Below are 18,039 nucleotides of genomic sequence, written 5' to 3'. Positions count from 1 at the left end.
TGACCCCAGGTCTCCCTATAAAGAGGACCTATCATTTACTATTCCTATTACAAGGGATGTTTACATTCCTTGTACAGTAATAGGAATAAAAGTGATCAAAAAAAAAAAAAAAAAATTAAAGGGAAAGTGTAAAAAAAAAAAAAAAAAGTAAACAATAAAAAAAAAAAAAAAATTGAAAGTGCCCCCGTCCACGAGAACGCATGTGTTTGTCACAGCCACATATGTAAACGGCGTTCAATCCATACATGTGAGGTATCGCCGCGAACATAGGAGCGGGAGCAACAAAAGACCTTCTCTGTAACTCTAAACTCGTAACTTGTAAAAAATGTTTCAAGCGTTGCCTATACAGATTTTTAAGTACCGAAATTTGGCGTCATCCAACGAGTGTGCGCAATTTAAAAGCATGACATGTTAGGTATCTATTTACTTGGCGTAACATCTTTCATATTATACAAAAAATTGGGCTCCTCCGATATGATAAAGATTTGTTTGCAGATCCCCATTTTTATATCTTGAGATCAAAGTGAGTTCCCACCCACTCAGATTGGCCAGTAGGATGGAAAAGGCTGGCCGTTGCATTAGGACAGTTATGGTTTCTAATATAAAAAAAGCTCACAACCATTGTGGGTATGAAATCAAATAGATTTGAAAATGAGTTTAGCCTCATGTGCATGGATTTTTTCAGGCTCCAGTGAAAAATCCTTGCGTTTTCCAGCTTTTTTCCCTGCCCAGGAGGCTGCAGGTGACTCATACATCTGGCCATAGAAGAGAATGGCTAAATGTGGCTGTACACAGGTATACACAGATGTGTATGAGTGTAAACACATGCATGTGCGTATGATGTATTCCCCAAATGTAGGAATACAGAGGAATTCATTATACGCACATAAGCATGTTTGTGCTAAAGCATCGCCATATACCAAAGTACAGCCATGTACAGCTATTTACATTTATGGCTGACTGTAAAAGTCCCATGTGACTCCAAAGGCAGAAAAAAACTTCCGTATTTTGTGCTTCTTCAAAACATTCATGTTCATGAAGCCTTGTGGTTTTAGCTGTTGTTCTGCCATGTGTAGACACCAAACACAGACATTTAGGCCTAGCAGAACTACTACCAAGTTAAAATGTCATATTTCGAGTCTAAAATCCAAACTGTAAATACAAAAACAAAATGTTGGTTGCCAAAAATTCTTCCTAAGGACCACAAGTGTAAGGAGCATTCTTTCCAGTAAGCTCCGCATTAAAGTACTATGAGCTGTAGATGTACTATTTAATAGCAGGGTTTCCCTGAGCCCGGAAAGTTATTCCAAAGGTTTCTCTGTGTTTTCAAAAGAAGGTAAAAGGCTGCTTTAGGTGTTGGGGAAAAGGTTAAAAATTGTTGGCTCATTCTATGGATTTGATAAATGTTAGCTACTCGGGTAGGGAAAAAGTTTTGTGTGAGGGAATACTTTAGTTTAAAGGATGGTTATGCAAACCCAGGTTTTTTTTTTTTATTTATAGAGCCATATTAAGCATTGCAAATTCAAATATATCACAATTTAATAAAATTATGTATGAAGTAAAATTCTTAAAATGTTGTTACACTTAGACCAAACATGAATTATAGTTGCTATCTTGATAACCTCCCCGGACTTCCAAACACCACCTCTATGACGATGACACTCAAATCTATCTTTCTACTCTGCACCTCACCCCCCCCCCCCAGTCTCCTCTCACATTACTAACTTACTGAGATTATGTCGCACCACTTACTTAAACTAAATCTTTCTAAAACTGAGCTGATAATATCCCATCTCCTGCACCCCTCCTTGACTTTTCCATCAAGATTCATAATGCAACTATCAGCCCCCTCCCCCCCCCTCAAGCCAGGGTACTAGGTATAATACTGGACTCTGACCTGTCCTTTCTGCCCCAAATCCAATCATTGTCAAAAGCTTGTAGAATTGGACTTACCCGACTCAAGTAGCTGTGCTCCCTTTGAAGTTTCCTAACTCCTCTGAGCTTTTCTTTTTCTCTTCTCAACTTGGTGGACTGCTGGAGATTGGCTCCACCTTTGTACTGTGGACCCCAATCTTTGTTATAAAGCCCGTTGGTTGCTATATTGCTTACTTTCCCGCCATAACGTTTTTTTTTTTAATGCTGCTTCCTTTTACGCACTTCAGGTCCCCACCAAACTTCCACGTATTACGCATTGGATAGTTGTCCTGTGTTATCTTTGTTTTCAATGCCGTTCTTTGTACGCAAAAGTGTTAAATTGTTAAATACATCACCAATCTTGTCTCCAAATATCATCCAAACTGTCCTCTCAGCTCCTCTTAAGACCTTCTGCTCTCAAACTCTCCTGTCCCCTCCTTCCATACTCATCTGCAGGACTTCTCCAGAGCCTCTCCCATCCTCTGAAACTCTCTGCCTCAATCTGTCCGGCTATCTTCTATTCTGGCTGCCTTTAGGTGATCCCTGAAAACTCATCTCTTCAGGGAAGCCTATCACGCCCCCAATTAACTGAACTTTTATCACTTCCATCAGCTTATCCCCCATGTTATACCCTTTTTAACCACTTGCCCTACCCTATTAGATTGTAAGCTCTTCTCAGCAGGGCCTTTTTAACCCTCTTGTATTTTATTGTATTGTAACTTTACTGTCTCCCTTTTAATTTTAAAGTGCTGTGCAAACTGTTGGCGCTATATAAATCCTGTATAATAATAATATTGTTGCCCTGTACTGCCCTGCATAGCAGTACTAAGATGGGCAGGGTCATCACACTGATTACAGGAGGAGAAAGCACAGGGATAATGATCCTTTTCATGTGCCAACGTTCCATTAATGTCTATTGTAGGCTGGCATGGGTCCTGGACCAGGCTGCATTGTGGAATTGTATTGTAGTATTCAGGGAGGTCCAAGATTTGGCCTTGCTGATTGACAGGGGCACGAGATTACAAAAATGCCGGAACAGAATTTAAGTTATTTGCCTGGAATTCAGTTTTAAGTTATTACATGGTGGCCTGACTATTACAAAGTGCAAAACTGTCTCCCTAGACACCAGTATACAGTGTAAAGCTTTTATCCATCATTTAGTTTTATTGCGCAAATGAATTGTTTTGTCCAGACAGTGTACAAAGAAAGCTCTTCATCTGTTGATTTTTACAGTATAATTGCCACGAACTTCCAGTATGCGCACGTCTTCTTAATTATTTGTGTGCAAAATGAACTTCTCAGATTATCCCATGTATAATCTCCAGCTGACCTGTCATCCAGAGCCTTCTGAAGGCAAATGTACAGTTCAAAGAGTGGCTATGATAACTTTGTATGTAAAGTAGAAACCTGTGATGAATGATCAATATACACAACAGAATATATCTTTAATGTCCACCATATGGTTCAAACTAAGCCCAGTAATCTAGTCCAGGAGTCGCTGGTTATACTGCAGCCTCAAGTGTCTGTGTCTGCTTTCTTAGACCCCATACGTAAGTGTTCTGTTGTCTGAGAGTCACAAAAATATGTCCTTCAACATGAATTTCTGGTTACTGAAATTAGAAGGATATATCCGGTTGGTATGCAACTACCCCAGTTTATACAAAGTCCCTGTTATTTTCCTACTTTAATAATAAAGCCCACTGTCTTGCATTGTACGGGATGGGGTCAGAAAGGTGATGTTGCATAGCTCCCGTAGGTTTAAAGAATACGAGATAGCTGAAGACGTTTATTCAGCATGAGCAGGCGGTATTCTTATTGTTCTCCGCAGACACTGCTGGGCAGCCCTACAGTCTGAGTCATTGCTGTAATAGCACAAACTGTAGCTAAAATAAAAAAAGGGGAAATTATAACATAGAATTATCATTTGATTATCAGTAACACTCTGCACAACAGTTCATATTGGCTTTGGGCAAACCAGCCTACTGTCCATTTTGGCAGTTTATGTGCCATGAGATATTCTGGCCCTGAAATTGCTATAGTAAATAACTGCAGTTACTGTTGGTTACTTTATTTTAGTCTCTTTATAACATTAAAATGCTATGCATGGAAAAAACAGCTACTGTTGAGAAATGGAAGAAAGTTATGACAGTCATTTTAGCTTCTAGTGAGTAGAAGCTATCTCTATTCATAGTTCCAGAGCGCCACAATGACTGCAGCCTACAGGGAAGAGTTCAGTCTGCTGCCAGTTCAGTGCTGCACTAAATCTAAAAGCAGCTGATTTCCGAGGCAAATACTGCCTGATGTGTTGGTATGCTGAGAACAATGATGAAAAAATAGAAGATGGCGAGCACACGCTCAGATAGGCAGTCTTTCTGTTACAATAATTTGTTTTATCTTTTCTGAGTAAAACATCTGATCCATGTTTTACATGCAAACTTATATATCGAATTTCTTTTTAAAGTATTTAGCTTGCCATAAAAAAAGGTAAAATGACAAAGAAAAGGCACCAATTTTTCCTAACAATCTTAATTTATTGGTGGAGTAAACCTGTGATACAATATCACCCTATCCTATTATTACCCATTTTTCACCAACCAGGTGGCATCCCTACTGGGGCATGATCATTGGCAATATATAGTTACCCATATCAAAAAGTTCCTCCTGTCTTTATTTAGAACAGCCTGATCAGTTACTAATGGTCGCTAACTAGTTGCTATAGGCTACTGCAGTGTGCATATTGCCCAATGACCAGCAAAAGTGTGCTTGTTCTAGACCAGGCAGTGTTAGGGATATTACAATGTAAAAACAGTGCTAAAGAAATGAATTACCAGGCAAAAGAGGAGCAAAGCATATCACTGTGGTCAGTATGTGTAGGGGAAGAGTGCAAAGAGTAGGACAGTGGGCACTATGTGCAGCTGTTGAGTGTGCAGGATATGACAGTGGGCAGTATATACATTATAAAAGTGTGTTGGGTGTGAAAGGCAGGAGAGGAGATCACAGTGTATGACACTGGGCAGTATGTGCAGGGGAGGAGACCACAGTGTATGACACTGAGTATGTGCAGGGGTGGAGTCCACAGTGTATGACACTGGGCAGTATGTGCAGGGGAGGAGACCACAGTGTATGACACTGAGTATGTGCAGGGGTGGAGTCCACAGTGTATGACACTGGGCAGTATGTGCAGGGGAGGAGTCCTCAGTGTATGATACTGGGCAGTATGTGCAGGGGAGGAGTTCTCAGTGTATGACACTGGGCAGTATGTGCAGGGGAGGAGTCCACAATGTATGACAGTGGGCAGTATGTGCAGGGGAGGAGTCCACAGTGTATGACAGTGGGCAGTATGTGCAGGGGAGGAGTCCTCAGGGTATGACACTGGGCAGTATGTGCAGGGGAGGAGTCCACAGTGTATTACACTGAGCAGTATGTGTGGGGGAGGAGTCCACAGTGTATGACAGTGGGCAGTATGTTCAGGGGAGGAGTCCACAGTGTCTGACAGTGGGCAGTATGTGCAGGGGAGGAGTCCACAGTGTATTACACTGAGCAGTATGTGCAGGGGAGGAGTCCACAGTGTATGACAGTGGGCAGTATGTGCAGGGGAGGAGTCCTCAGGGTATGACACTGGGCAGTATGTGCAGGGGATGGAGTACACAGTGTATTACACTGAGCAGTATGTGCGGGGGAGGAGTCCACAGTGTATGACAGTGGGCAGTATGTTCGGGGGAGGAGTCCACAGTGTATGACAGTGGGCAGTATGTGCAGGGGAGAAGTCCACAGTGTATTACACTGAGCAGTATGTGCAGGGGAGGAGTCCACAGTGTATTACACTGAGCAGTATGTGCGGGGGAGGAGTCCACAGTGTATTACACTGAGCAGTATGTGCGGGGGAGGAGTCCACAGTGTATAATATTGAGCAGTATGTGAAGGGCAGGAGTCCACAGTGTATGACACTGGGCAGTATATGCAGGGGAGGAGTCCACAGTGTATGATACTGGGCAGTATGTGCAGGGGAGGAATCCGCAATTTATGACACTGGGCAGTATGTGCAGGGGAGGAATCCACAGTGTTGCCAACACACCAACTAAATGTTTGAGGACCTCTGTGAACTTTTCTTCTATATCACAAATGTATTTCTGATACAAAAGATTGCCTGTCCATCAGTTGTACTAGAGAGCCATAAGCATGAAATGTTCAGTAAATTATGTAGAGTTCAGTGCGTATGATGTAAAAAAATACTTAATTTAAAATACTGATTATATCAATGTGTGCAAAAGTACAATTTTTGTAGGGAGTTATTTCACATTTGTTAGCTATTACCACATGATTGATTAACCACAAAATGTCTACATCACCCATTTTCAGTTAAAAAAAAACATGCAGTGTGAAACTCTTGCTTTTTTTTTTTTTTTTTTTTGTCCAGCGTTTATACTGTAAATTACCAATCTGTGGTAAACACAAGGATTTCTTTACCAAAAATTCAGGCTAACATTTTTCCTCATTGTTGTCTGACCATTTTATTGTCATTGCTATAATACATTTTCTTTACCACTTTTAACATGTAGGCCCAGTCTGTTGATAAACAGTCTAAAAATGTGTGGATACATATTTATATTATGCGGTGTAAGATCACCTAAGGCACTGTTGCTTCTGATTAGTCCCAGGAGATTTAGAGTGAGATTTGGTGATGTCACTATTGTGTGGCTCGCTGTTCTCCTTGCTGGATAGGAAGCTGTACTTGTGGACCTACAGACATGTATCCCACTTCTTCTTTTTTCGGTGTATCTGTTCTTTCTGAACTGCTCCTGCTGCTGCTTGATTTTTCCGCTATCAGATATCAGAGACCCAGTAATCAGAGGGGGCACCCCTGACAAGAGGAAGCAAAGCCCTGCCTCTACCAAGATGGCTACCTCTACAAATAAATAAAGTGTGGTATGGTAAATCAGTAAGGGGGAAAATATCAGCTGCAGTGGGCCCACAGTCTACAGGTTACATGTACAGCAAGTCTCCTACTTACAAACCTTCGAGTTGCGAACTTTCAAGGATACAAACGTGTTTGCACAATTATTATTTTTTTCATTCAACCCAGTGGGCTGAATAAAAAAAACAAAAAACGGACAAATTGCTGTACCAACACAAGCAATGTTGGTGCAGCGATCTCCCTAGCTGTGCTATCGTGTTCTGACAGGGGGACTCCCCACCCCCCCCCCCCCCTGCCAGAACACACTTGCAAAGGAAAAGAAGTACAGCACCATCTAAGTGCAGTATAACTGCAGCTCAATGTGTACGAGTAAAAAATACACTCTTTCATTCTGAGCCTACAGTTCAAGGATCCCACTCACCTACAAGCTAAAGTTGGAGCGGTGTACAAGCGCAGTTTGATTCTTGTTGGCGTTCGCCACAGGAATCCACGCCATCTGGTAAGTGAGCTACCTTACCATCTAACACCTTGCGGTGAAGCGGAGGGTCATTGATATCACTACACCAGTATTATTTGCACTCCCAAAACTTTATAGCACTATTGCACTTTTCTTTTAACCAGCAGTATCACAGATTTTTATTGAAGCAATTCACTATCACTTTCTATTTATTATTGCACATCAATTTTTATTGCACTTTAATCAGCAGTATCACGGACTTTTATTGTGGTAATTTATATATAATTGTATATTTAATGTCTTTAATATTTTGCATTTGGTATTATCCATGCACATATATATGCACTTTTTGATTTTTTATGTATTTGAGATATCGCAATATTTCAAAACCACTTTAGCACCTTAATAAGTCCTCACAATAACCTAAGGTTAGCGCAGTTTTTTCTGTTATTTAATTATGCTCAGTCAACTATATGTAATATAGTAGACTTGATAACCTGCTGCTTCCCTCATTTTATACCAAAACCTAGGCGCGAGTAGAACATCCATTGAAATACTCAGAATAAAAAGCAATGTCAGCATAATAAGATGTTCATCTGCTTCACTCCTGGGTACTGCCGCTGGTGTATCGGTGGCCGGAGGTCTGGGGGCGCTGGTGGCTCTTAGCGCTTTCTGGAGAACTTTGACAGACTCTGTGGTAATGTTGATGTCTCTTCCATGTGGAGTGGGCGTAGCGCACTCGAGGGTAATACTGACATCATATCCAGGTGGAGCGGACGTAGCCTTTGTCTGGACTTACAAACAAGTTGGACTTATGCACCAGCTCTCGGAACAGAACTCGTTTTTTATGTTGGGGACCTTTTATATTCAGTTGTTTGTCCTTTGTTTGTGCTATTTTGGGCACATCTTCCAAAGTTCAGGAATCAATCTGTAGGAGGAGTGACAAACTGAAGGTGTGTGAAGTAAAAACCTTAGCAAAAGGTTTCCTACAAGCATCCCAAGCATGAGGACATCTCTTCTTTGTAAAGGGCAGAACTTTTTGGTTAATTTGCTTTTAGCAAGTTATGAAAATGAACTGAAGTTTTTCTACTTGCATGGGAAAGATTCTAAATGGCTGGTCTCTGATTGGTTTCTATGTTATTAAATATTTGAAAATGTTTGGCCTGTATACTAAATGTCCTCTTATTAAGGCTCCATTCACATCTAGGCGTTTTGGGGCGTTTTTGGGGCGTTTTTCTGCTCTAGGATCAGCTCTCAAAACGCCCAACAAGACAAATCCTATTCATTTCAATGGCCCCTGTTCACATCTGAGCGTTTTGACGCTGTATACAAAACGCCCAACGCTCAAAAAAGTACATGAGCTTCTTTTTGGGCAGATTACAGGCGTTTTCCATTGATCTCTATTCAATCTAAAAACGCCTGCACAAAAATCGCGGTAAAAATCGCGGTAAAATCGCGGTAAAAAACGCCGCAAAAAATCGCGGTAAAATCGCGGTAAAAAACGCTACGCTCAGGTGTGAATGTAGCCTTAAGGTTTGGGAATAACATGTTTTCTGGTTTCTGGTTTTAAGATTACATCTTCTTGTTGTAACAAGTGTGAAACCTTTTGATCTTTTGGTTAGAACATATAGCAATTTACACTACAGCAGTTCTGCTTTCATGTTGTAGCTACTTATAAGAGAGAAGCTGCAGGTTAAGTAACATCATATTTCTAGAATTGTTCATTTTGATCACTTGAACCAAACTCTTAGATCTTTAAATAATAAAAAGTATCATTTATTTTTCTGAAATCTGAAACATTGATTTCCCCTTTCCCGAACAACAGTTCTATAATAATCAACAGAGAACATTTTGATTGCATCGATAATTAATTACACCATGTTCTTTATAGTGCAAACATTAATTACACAGACTAATTAAAAGGGAACTGATGTTTCAAAATAAATATTTAATACGTGTCTTGCATTAGTTAGAAAGTTCTTTTTTTAAAAAACAAGCCAACGGACAGAAAGATTTATGTAAGATTTTATTCTTTGACATCTTGCACTTTTGTGGGTCCTGTTCAATACTCACAGTTTTTAAGTGTATAAGAAGCCTGTGATCAAAATTACATAGCTGCCAAATCCAGATGTCATCATGTCCACTCTAGCATGCAGACATCACAACTCCAGCCATGCCTGCACTGGATTGAAAAGGCTTCTGTCACATTGAGCTGAACACTCTGAACACTTGTTTGCATAGTCTTCATGGACCAAATAAAATTCTTGGTGTCCGATTGTGTGTTAGATAGAATGTTTAAGGAAACACCCATATAATTCAATGGGACTGATTTACCAAAGAAAATATCCCTATACCACAACAACTATGTACTTGGAAAATTGATCAGCCAGAACATACATTTTTTTTATCTAGTTGTTTGGGCGCAAAAGCTGGTGAAGATTCAATATTAGATTTTTTGGAGCTGCTTGCACCTTTTATTGTAAGTTTTTTTTTTTCATAATATTTTTTTTTTTTTTTTTAAAGGACAGAACCTTACTCGCAGATAGCGTGGCGTGCCTTATCAACATATAGGGCACAAAAATTTGCTTTTTTCAATGATCAATGCACAATGCAAACAGGGGCTGCGATGTATGCATTTCATTTTGGCAGATAGGTTAAAAAATAATGTTTGCTAGAATGGGAACATCTGCATGCTCATTTGAATCTGCAAGCCCAAGCATGCTGATTTATTCATGATTTTTTCATGCTATGATACATTTTATGTTAATAAATCTTACCCCCTCCACATGTGAATTTGATTTTGGCCAAATAACATGCTAACTTCCTATTTCTTGAGCTACTCAGACAGTAGTAATTTTATATAATCTGATCTACTAGGGAATATTACATAATTTACATTGATGTGGGAGGGCCATTGCTTTATTGTTTAATTTAAATAAAGTTTCAGAATTTTAACATGTGTTGCTTGTTTTTTTTTTTAAATGTATTTGATATTTTTTTTATATACGGTATCTGTTGCAATTCTAATGTCTCTTTTGATATGTTAAAATACAAAGCAAAGTGTTTTGTTATATATGTTTAATAAATGCAAACCTAGTAAGAAATATTGTGGGCTCCTAATGCCTTGTCCATCTAGCCTGTGCTGACATGGTTCCCAGTTGAACTGCAGATCACCTCACCCATGTTATGGAGGAGAGGGGGAGATGTTCTGTGGCCCTTCCATAAGGTGACACTAATCTCCTATATATATACAGTATAGTGAGTAAATGTTAGTTCTCTAACACAGGAACTGTTACTGGCAGGGTCATCAGTTAAAAATAAAGAAAAAAAGCCTTAAAAAGTAATGCAGTCACCACATCCAAGGGCTGCAATATATATATTAAATGAACACTCGTGCCAATTAGGCACCTTGTGATGTGGAAATGCAGCTGCTACCTCATACCTTATAGGCTAAATAGCAGAAAAAATATAACTAGACAGTGTTAGCCAGCAAAAACATTGTGATAAAACATCATCAATAAATAAAACTTTTTTTGTATACAGCGTAATAAACATCAATATATGTTCTCAGTCCATAATCAAAAGAAAATAGTGCAACTCCTTAACATGATCCAAACAGTAATAAAGTAATAAAGATCCATAGAATGTAAAGAAAGTGCTTGTATCTTGATACCAAGATCAACCTTTTACTAATATTTCACTACGTGACCATATAGAACAATACACACTCACCAGAATGCAATGACCACCTTGTTTTATAACAAGAAAAGTCAGCTGCGCTTTGTGGTCACCAAACTGCGGCTGGCGGCTTCCCAATAGGTCAGACACACATTGCCTGTATGTTTTTTGAGGTAGCTGGCGACTTCCCAATAGGTTAGACACACATTGCCTTAATGCTTTTTGGCAAATGTTTTTTACGAAAGCGATTTTGTCAAAATAAATTTTTTTCACAGTATGAGAGGATCCCTCTTCTCTTTTTTATTTTCTTTGCCATTTGAGCCATTGGGATATTTGTCTATCAACAAGGAGAGTATATCTATGGAAGGTGCCAACTAGGTAGTACGAACTGGTCCATTGGTGACCACGAAGCGAAGATTTCCAATACTGTTTTGATCCTATTTTCTTTTGATTATGGACTGAGCACATATATTGATGTTTATTATATATAAAAAAAGTTTTATTTATTAATATGTTTTTTTTCACATTGTTTAGTGTTTATATTTCTTAAGCTGCAATATATATATATATATATATATATATATATATATATATATATATATATATTTTTTATTTTTTTTATTTTTTTTATTTTTTTCAATTTAGATTTGCTTCATATTGTTTTAAATACCAACAGATTAAGGCCGCCTTCACATCTGTACAGTGCCAAGCTGTGCATTAATGTATACGTGTTATATAATATGTTAACGTATATTAATGTTCATTTAAATTGCCTGCTAGCACACCACAATGCATACAAAATCATGTCTGCGCCATTTTTGCTGTTATCATACATTATGGTAAACTGCACTGTAATGTAATTCTTTAGTGTTTTTTTTTTTTTTTAATTGTGTCTCTTATGTCTGCACCAGGTTGTTGTCAGTAGGGTGCTTTTGTTATATGTTATTCTCTTTTTTATAGCAAATTAGCTTTTTTTTTGTGAAATCATTACATTCATGTTTTAATTTTGCATAAATATTTAATCCTCAAGTAGTCTATGGTTATTGAGGTCCCCCAGGGGGCTGTGGAAGGCAATTATAGTAAGTTGTAGTATTTGTATGCTATGTATCAACGAGATTAAAATATCTGAATTTCTCTTATTGCTTCCAAGTTAGCAAAGATTTATCATATCCAAGTGTAGCGTAATACAATTCCCAATGGGTCTGTGTCTTTGTTGTTAATAATAGATTTCTTTTATTTCTACATATTAAAGTTGCAGGTGAAATTGAAATATGATAACATCAGCTGTCTCACCATAATTCAATAGTTTATCACCTGTCTCGCATTTGCTTGCATTTTTTGAAATATAGAAACATGAATTAATTATGATTTTCAGGGTTCTGATAAGATTTTTTTTTCTCTAAAGTCAGAAAGATGTTTTCAAACATTCCTTGTACGCAGCGTGATAACTGTGTTTTTATAATATCATTTTGTAGTATATTTGAGTCATCTGCATAAATGCCTTGGGTGTTCTGCACCATTTAGCATTTCTTTATGCATTAATTCAACCAGCAATGGCGTAGAAAGAAGGCATTATACTGAAATTGGCACTTCCATCATGAACAGTTCAAGCTCAACAATAATATTTAACCTTTTCAGTTCTGGCTTCCTAACTTTTTACGCTCTAGGTGGTTCATCCAGTTTTCCCATTTTTCATATGCATCATTAAACTGTGCATTACACATACAAATATTGCAGCATTTAAATAGAACCCATTAATATCCCTTCTTTGCTATGTAGAAGACGATCACAGGTGCATAGTTCCCAATATCTATTCCCCTAGGTCCGCATTGGGACTGACAATGAAACCAGAAACATTCGGGGGTGAGAAATTCTGGGCTGGCACTGTGTGGCAGAAGATTGCGCTTTAGACTGTGAACTAGTCAACTGAAAACAATAGCCTGCTTCCTTTTGAGTTTAGTCACAAAGGCCCCAAAGCTTTGGCTACTGTCAATATATACTGTAATTATTTTGCTACAATTAGGTAAAATATGACATAATATCAGGTTATGGATCTACACCCTAGGTTACATCACATTCTCACAGTGGTGTGCTTAAAGCAGAACCTTACCCATAACAACTTGATAAAAAATAATGTTCTTTAGCAAGAATGCAAAAAGAAGAATGCCCAAGGGACTTTGTAAGACACAAACTACATGGTATAAAATGTACAAAATGTATTAAACACTTTAGTACATACAAGTAAAATAATTCTAATAAACATATGTACATAGATATATGCATGGGGTTTCATAGTTACATAAATCAAAATATAACTGAAAATCCAAGGTGTAAATGTATATATGGTAAGATTTCTCTACGTTTTTCGCGAGACCATGCTCGCTTCCTCAGGAGATGCATATATAAATGCCTGAAATTAGAGACAGTTGTTAGGCCTCAGAGCAGAAAGGGAGGATAAAAAAGGAAATGGGGGGGAGTAGGCAAAAAATGGAGAGGGAAGACCAAAAAACTTACAATTGTGTATATAATAGTCCTAACGAACTTCCAAACCAGGGTAAATAGTCAGATAGATTCATAGTTCCCATAGGACTCCCCATTAGAGATGAAGATGTAGGAAAACAGAAGGATCCCCAAGCGGTCCATGTAGTTTTCCCCGGGGGCTGTGGAGGGGAGGGGGCCAGCCAGACAGGCAAACATCCAAGAAGGTAACATGGTGTCACAGTGGTCAGGGATGTACAAATACTGAAAGTTAGAAAACAGCAACAGTAAAGCTCAATAGGGAGCCACTGGTCCCAGTAGCGACTAGAAAGCTCCTAAACATCATATCCCACGTGTAATAGTGCAAAAAACAACCTAGTGTAAACACAGGAGTAGCTAAAAGTGAAGGTATAAATTGTAGACAATGTGTGTGAGAAAAAAAAGGGGGGGGGGGCATTGTAAAGAGGGGAATTGTGCATGTAGATGATATGTGGACCTCATGATATGTGGACCTCATTAGGTGTCTACCTTTGGGGACATTACACATAAATAGAAAAAAAAAATTGAATAAATAAAAAAGGCGACAAATAAGTGTCCATTATCAAGAGATAGTAAAGTGTAGAGGCCAGTGAATGGCCCATTAATGAGTGAATCCCAAGCTGTGAAACCCATCATGAAAGTAATAGTGCAATATTAGTGTGCACAAAATAGTAAAGAAATACCGTGAAATAATACAAAACAAATGCCCTAGACAGTGAAAAAAGTCAACAGAACCAAACCCAAGTGGATGCTATTGGAACAAATTATGGTTCCCTAGCTGATAGATACTCACTTTCCCTGAATATTGAAAAAGGTATGCACACCAGAAACCAAACAAGCTCACACCTGATAGACTATTGGGATGGCCAATGGACAGGGGCTGATTAAATAGCCTGGAAACAGGTTGGACCCTGCCCAAATAATGATGGACAGGGGCTAACTAAATGGCCTGAAAACTGGTTGAACCCTGCCCCAACCAGCGTCACAATGGCAGAGAGAAAAAAAAGCCATGGGGCTCATGTAATCCCATAGGCGGCAAAGCGAACATGGTCGAAGGTACAGGTTCACGTTGAAGCCGAGGTGGTGCAGAGTGCGAATAGGCATCACGCTCTGCCGCACAAGAGGGAATGGATCGTACAACGCATGTACACAAGCGATCCTGCGTCACTGTACCTCTGGGATTCACACATGCGCAAAAGATGCCAGATGGCGTCATGATGTGACGCTGAGCCTCTCCAACCCCAGCTGCAAAGGCGGAAGGAGGCGTGATGTCACACGGGCACCCAGGGGCACCCAGGAGGAGAATGGTGCCAATGGCAAATGACCACACCAGGCAGGGTGGCAAGAAACATACATTCCACATTAATAATTATTCTACCAAAATGAGTGTGTGCTTTAAATTTCCTCCAGCATTGCTTCTTTTTTTTATTGCTGGAGGCTGCCATTTTTCTGAAACCCAGAGCCCTGAGCAGCGGTAAATATTTTAGCTGTCAAGAGAGTGGCCTCCACAAATTCGGTACGGTGCCTAAAAATATTAAGCAACTGAGCGAGTGAGACAGTTTTTAATGTTTTACATAGCTGAAAAAGAGGCCAGCCTGAGGTGATCTACCAGGATTAAATTTTCAGACTTAAGTCACACTTTAAATCATGGATTTGACTAGAATCTCACATTGGAAGGCATTGCATTTTCTATAATGTCGACCTGGCGTCCAGAGCTTAAAGGAGGACTTTGATGTCTGCTGGCTTCAATTCTTGGCCCACATTTTTATAGATTGTTATGTTTTTTTACTACATATATTTATAACTGAGTATTGTATTTGTCTGGTCTGTTTCTACAGTGATAGCGAAAATTCTTGGTAAAAGTTCTAACACAAGATAAAATAGTAGAATATGCTAAGATAAGTGTCTGTATGCACTTCACAGCTAGTTGTTCTTAGGCTTCTTGGCTTACCCTACCCCTTTGGCTTGTAATACACCAGTAGCAGTGTTGGGGGTAACTAGTTACAAAGTAACTAATTACAGTAACTAAATTACTTTTTTTGGTAACTAAGTAAAGTAACTAGTTACAATACTAATATTGGTAACTACACTACTTTACTAGGCTATAAGAAGTAACTACACTACTTTACTAGGCTGTAGGAGGTAACTACACTACTTTACTAGGCTATAGGAACGCGCTTTCCTGCGTTACCCAAGCCGCGCGATACAATCGTTATTTCGAAGAATAGAGAGGGATGAAGTTTATGACTTTTTGTTGCACTTTATGTTTTATTCTGTTTTTTCAGGTTTTGTTCTCATGTTTCCCAAAGCCTGTGTTTATACAATAAACTCTATGCAGAAAGAGTATCATGTATCTTCTTCTACACGGTCAATTAAGAAAGAGGAAAGTAAAGTAATAAGTAGTGAAGTTACTTTTCAAATGCAGTAACTAGTAAAGTAATCTCATTACAATTTACAGAAGTAACTAGTAACTAGTAACTAGTTACATTTTTTGAGTAACTACCCCAACACTGACCAGTAGTATTTGTAGAGCAACAAATTTGGAATTCTGTCGCTACCCTTCAATCAAATAATTTTTCAGAATGTTATACTCCTAAAAACCATTGTCCATTGTCTATGCTTTTATATTTGTTTATATTGTCTACACCATGTAGCACTTCCTACCTGTGCCTAAGACATGTTCCCTATGGAATTCCATGCTTTGCCAATTTCTGCTCCCTTACCCCACATCCACACTGCTGTCTGACAAAAGACATGTCTTTTTAATTGTCCCAGCAAGTGGTTGGACCTTGGAGTAAAATACAGGTTTTCCACTGGGGTGCCTATTTTTGTAAGAAGTGGGCAGTGCTTTTTTTTTTTTTTTTTACCAGTTTAGAAAAGCTGACAATTAATTTTATTAGTGTTGTAAAAAGGCCACATGCTATACTACAGCCGTGTATTAAAAATATATTCTAACTCAAACATGTAAATTGGAAATTGTCTGTTCATAGATATATGGTAAATTGTATACTGGTTGAATTTTCTCCTGAAAATTGCCATGTGTGTAGATAGTAATTGCAGAATACACAAGTAGTACCATAATCCACATGCTTCATATTTAAGTCTTGTATGTTTCTTACAGCTTCTTGGTAATGAAAATACTAGTCAGAAAAGAAAGCACAGTTATCATTGTCTTTTTAGAATCAATAAATGCAAACAGAATTAATTGGACCGCAGTCCATGGACTTTATGGGCACCACGAGACATTCTTATATATATATATATATATATATATATATATATATATAAAAGTACATACTTTATCAATGCACAATCAAATTTTAAAACAATTTAAAATATAAATAAAGTAGCATCTTGCACCCTATGTCGATTAGGGTGGTAGCCCTGATAATGTATAAGGTATAAACACTAAAGATAGATAATCAATATTAACAAAAAATTTAATAACTGCGCTAGTGAAAAATAAAAAAGCTCCAGCTTCCAGTGTGATATCATCAAATAAACAATATTAATATGCAAGCTGCGCTAAGTGAAAAAATCCTATGTGACTAGTCAAAAACCACAACTAATATTATGCAATAAAATATACTCAAATAAATAATTGTGTGATGAAAGTAAAAACAGTCAAACCACAATAACTCAATAACCAAAAAAATGTGAATACATAAATCATTGAGTGCAAAAAATATAGTCTCTAATAAGAGTCCAAAGGCCCATTCAATGGATGTGACACAAAGCGAGGATTCAAAGAAAATGTGCAATCCACCCAGAGTGATCAATCCTCCACCGACATTTAAGCTGCTTACCAGATTCTGGTAAATATAGCGCCCGTATTCCGACAGAAGGTAACCAAATACTCTCAAAAAGACATAAGGGGTAGCCAGGATTCAGATATAATCTCCCATAGACCAGCTCTGCTCCGCTAACACGGTCCCCAAATACACCACCGTCATGCAATACAGAATGACAGAAGCTCCATAGCGTAAAACCATCAATAATATTTATTGATAAAAAGAAACACACTTACAAACAAATGCAGATTATACGCGCTAAATAAAACAGACAAGCCGCCGGCCGGTCGGCAATTCCGCCCGTCCTTCCTGGAGCGTGGGATGCCGTCATTTATTAGATTTTTGACTAGTCACATAGGATTTTTTCACTTAGCGCAGCTTGTATATTAATAATATCATATATAATATACTGTAGATAGTAGAGGGCTCTATCACTCATTCAAAATCTCTTCTAACAGGCTTCTCATAGCCATCTTTATGTAACAATTGGAAAGGGTGTGCTTAGAAATGGGCCTTTGGCAAGCCTGGAATCCAGCCTTTGGAAGGGAAATCACAATAGTCAGGTTTCCATATTGTTTATCTTCCCAGACCCAGCCACTTCTAAAATAACTGGCATACAAAGCTCTGTTTGCAAAGGACACATCAGTGACCTAAGCGTGTCTCATCAATGCTTTCTTATACACTGAGGCATCTTCTTTCTTGTTACAATTCAAAAAAGCCAAAGGGCATCAAAGCGAGATGCCTCACAGGTTTTCTTTATGACAGTC

At 38.5% G+C, this 18,039-nt stretch overlaps 1 protein-coding gene across 1 annotated transcript in view; it reads left to right on the top strand.

Annotated features, from left to right (window-relative positions):
* SH3RF3 (SH3 domain containing ring finger 3) overlaps positions 1–18,039 on the top strand; it is a 673,946-nt gene that overhangs the window by 224,088 nt on the left and 431,819 nt on the right.

The sequence above is a fragment of the Pelophylax lessonae genome (genome assembly GCF_965119305.1).
Source record: "Pelophylax lessonae genome assembly, chromosome: 2".
Taxonomy (NCBI): Eukaryota; Metazoa; Chordata; class Amphibia; order Anura; family Ranidae; genus Pelophylax; species Pelophylax lessonae.
Note: the sequence above shows the minus strand (reverse complement) of the source record. Positions and strands in the feature narration are given on the sequence as shown.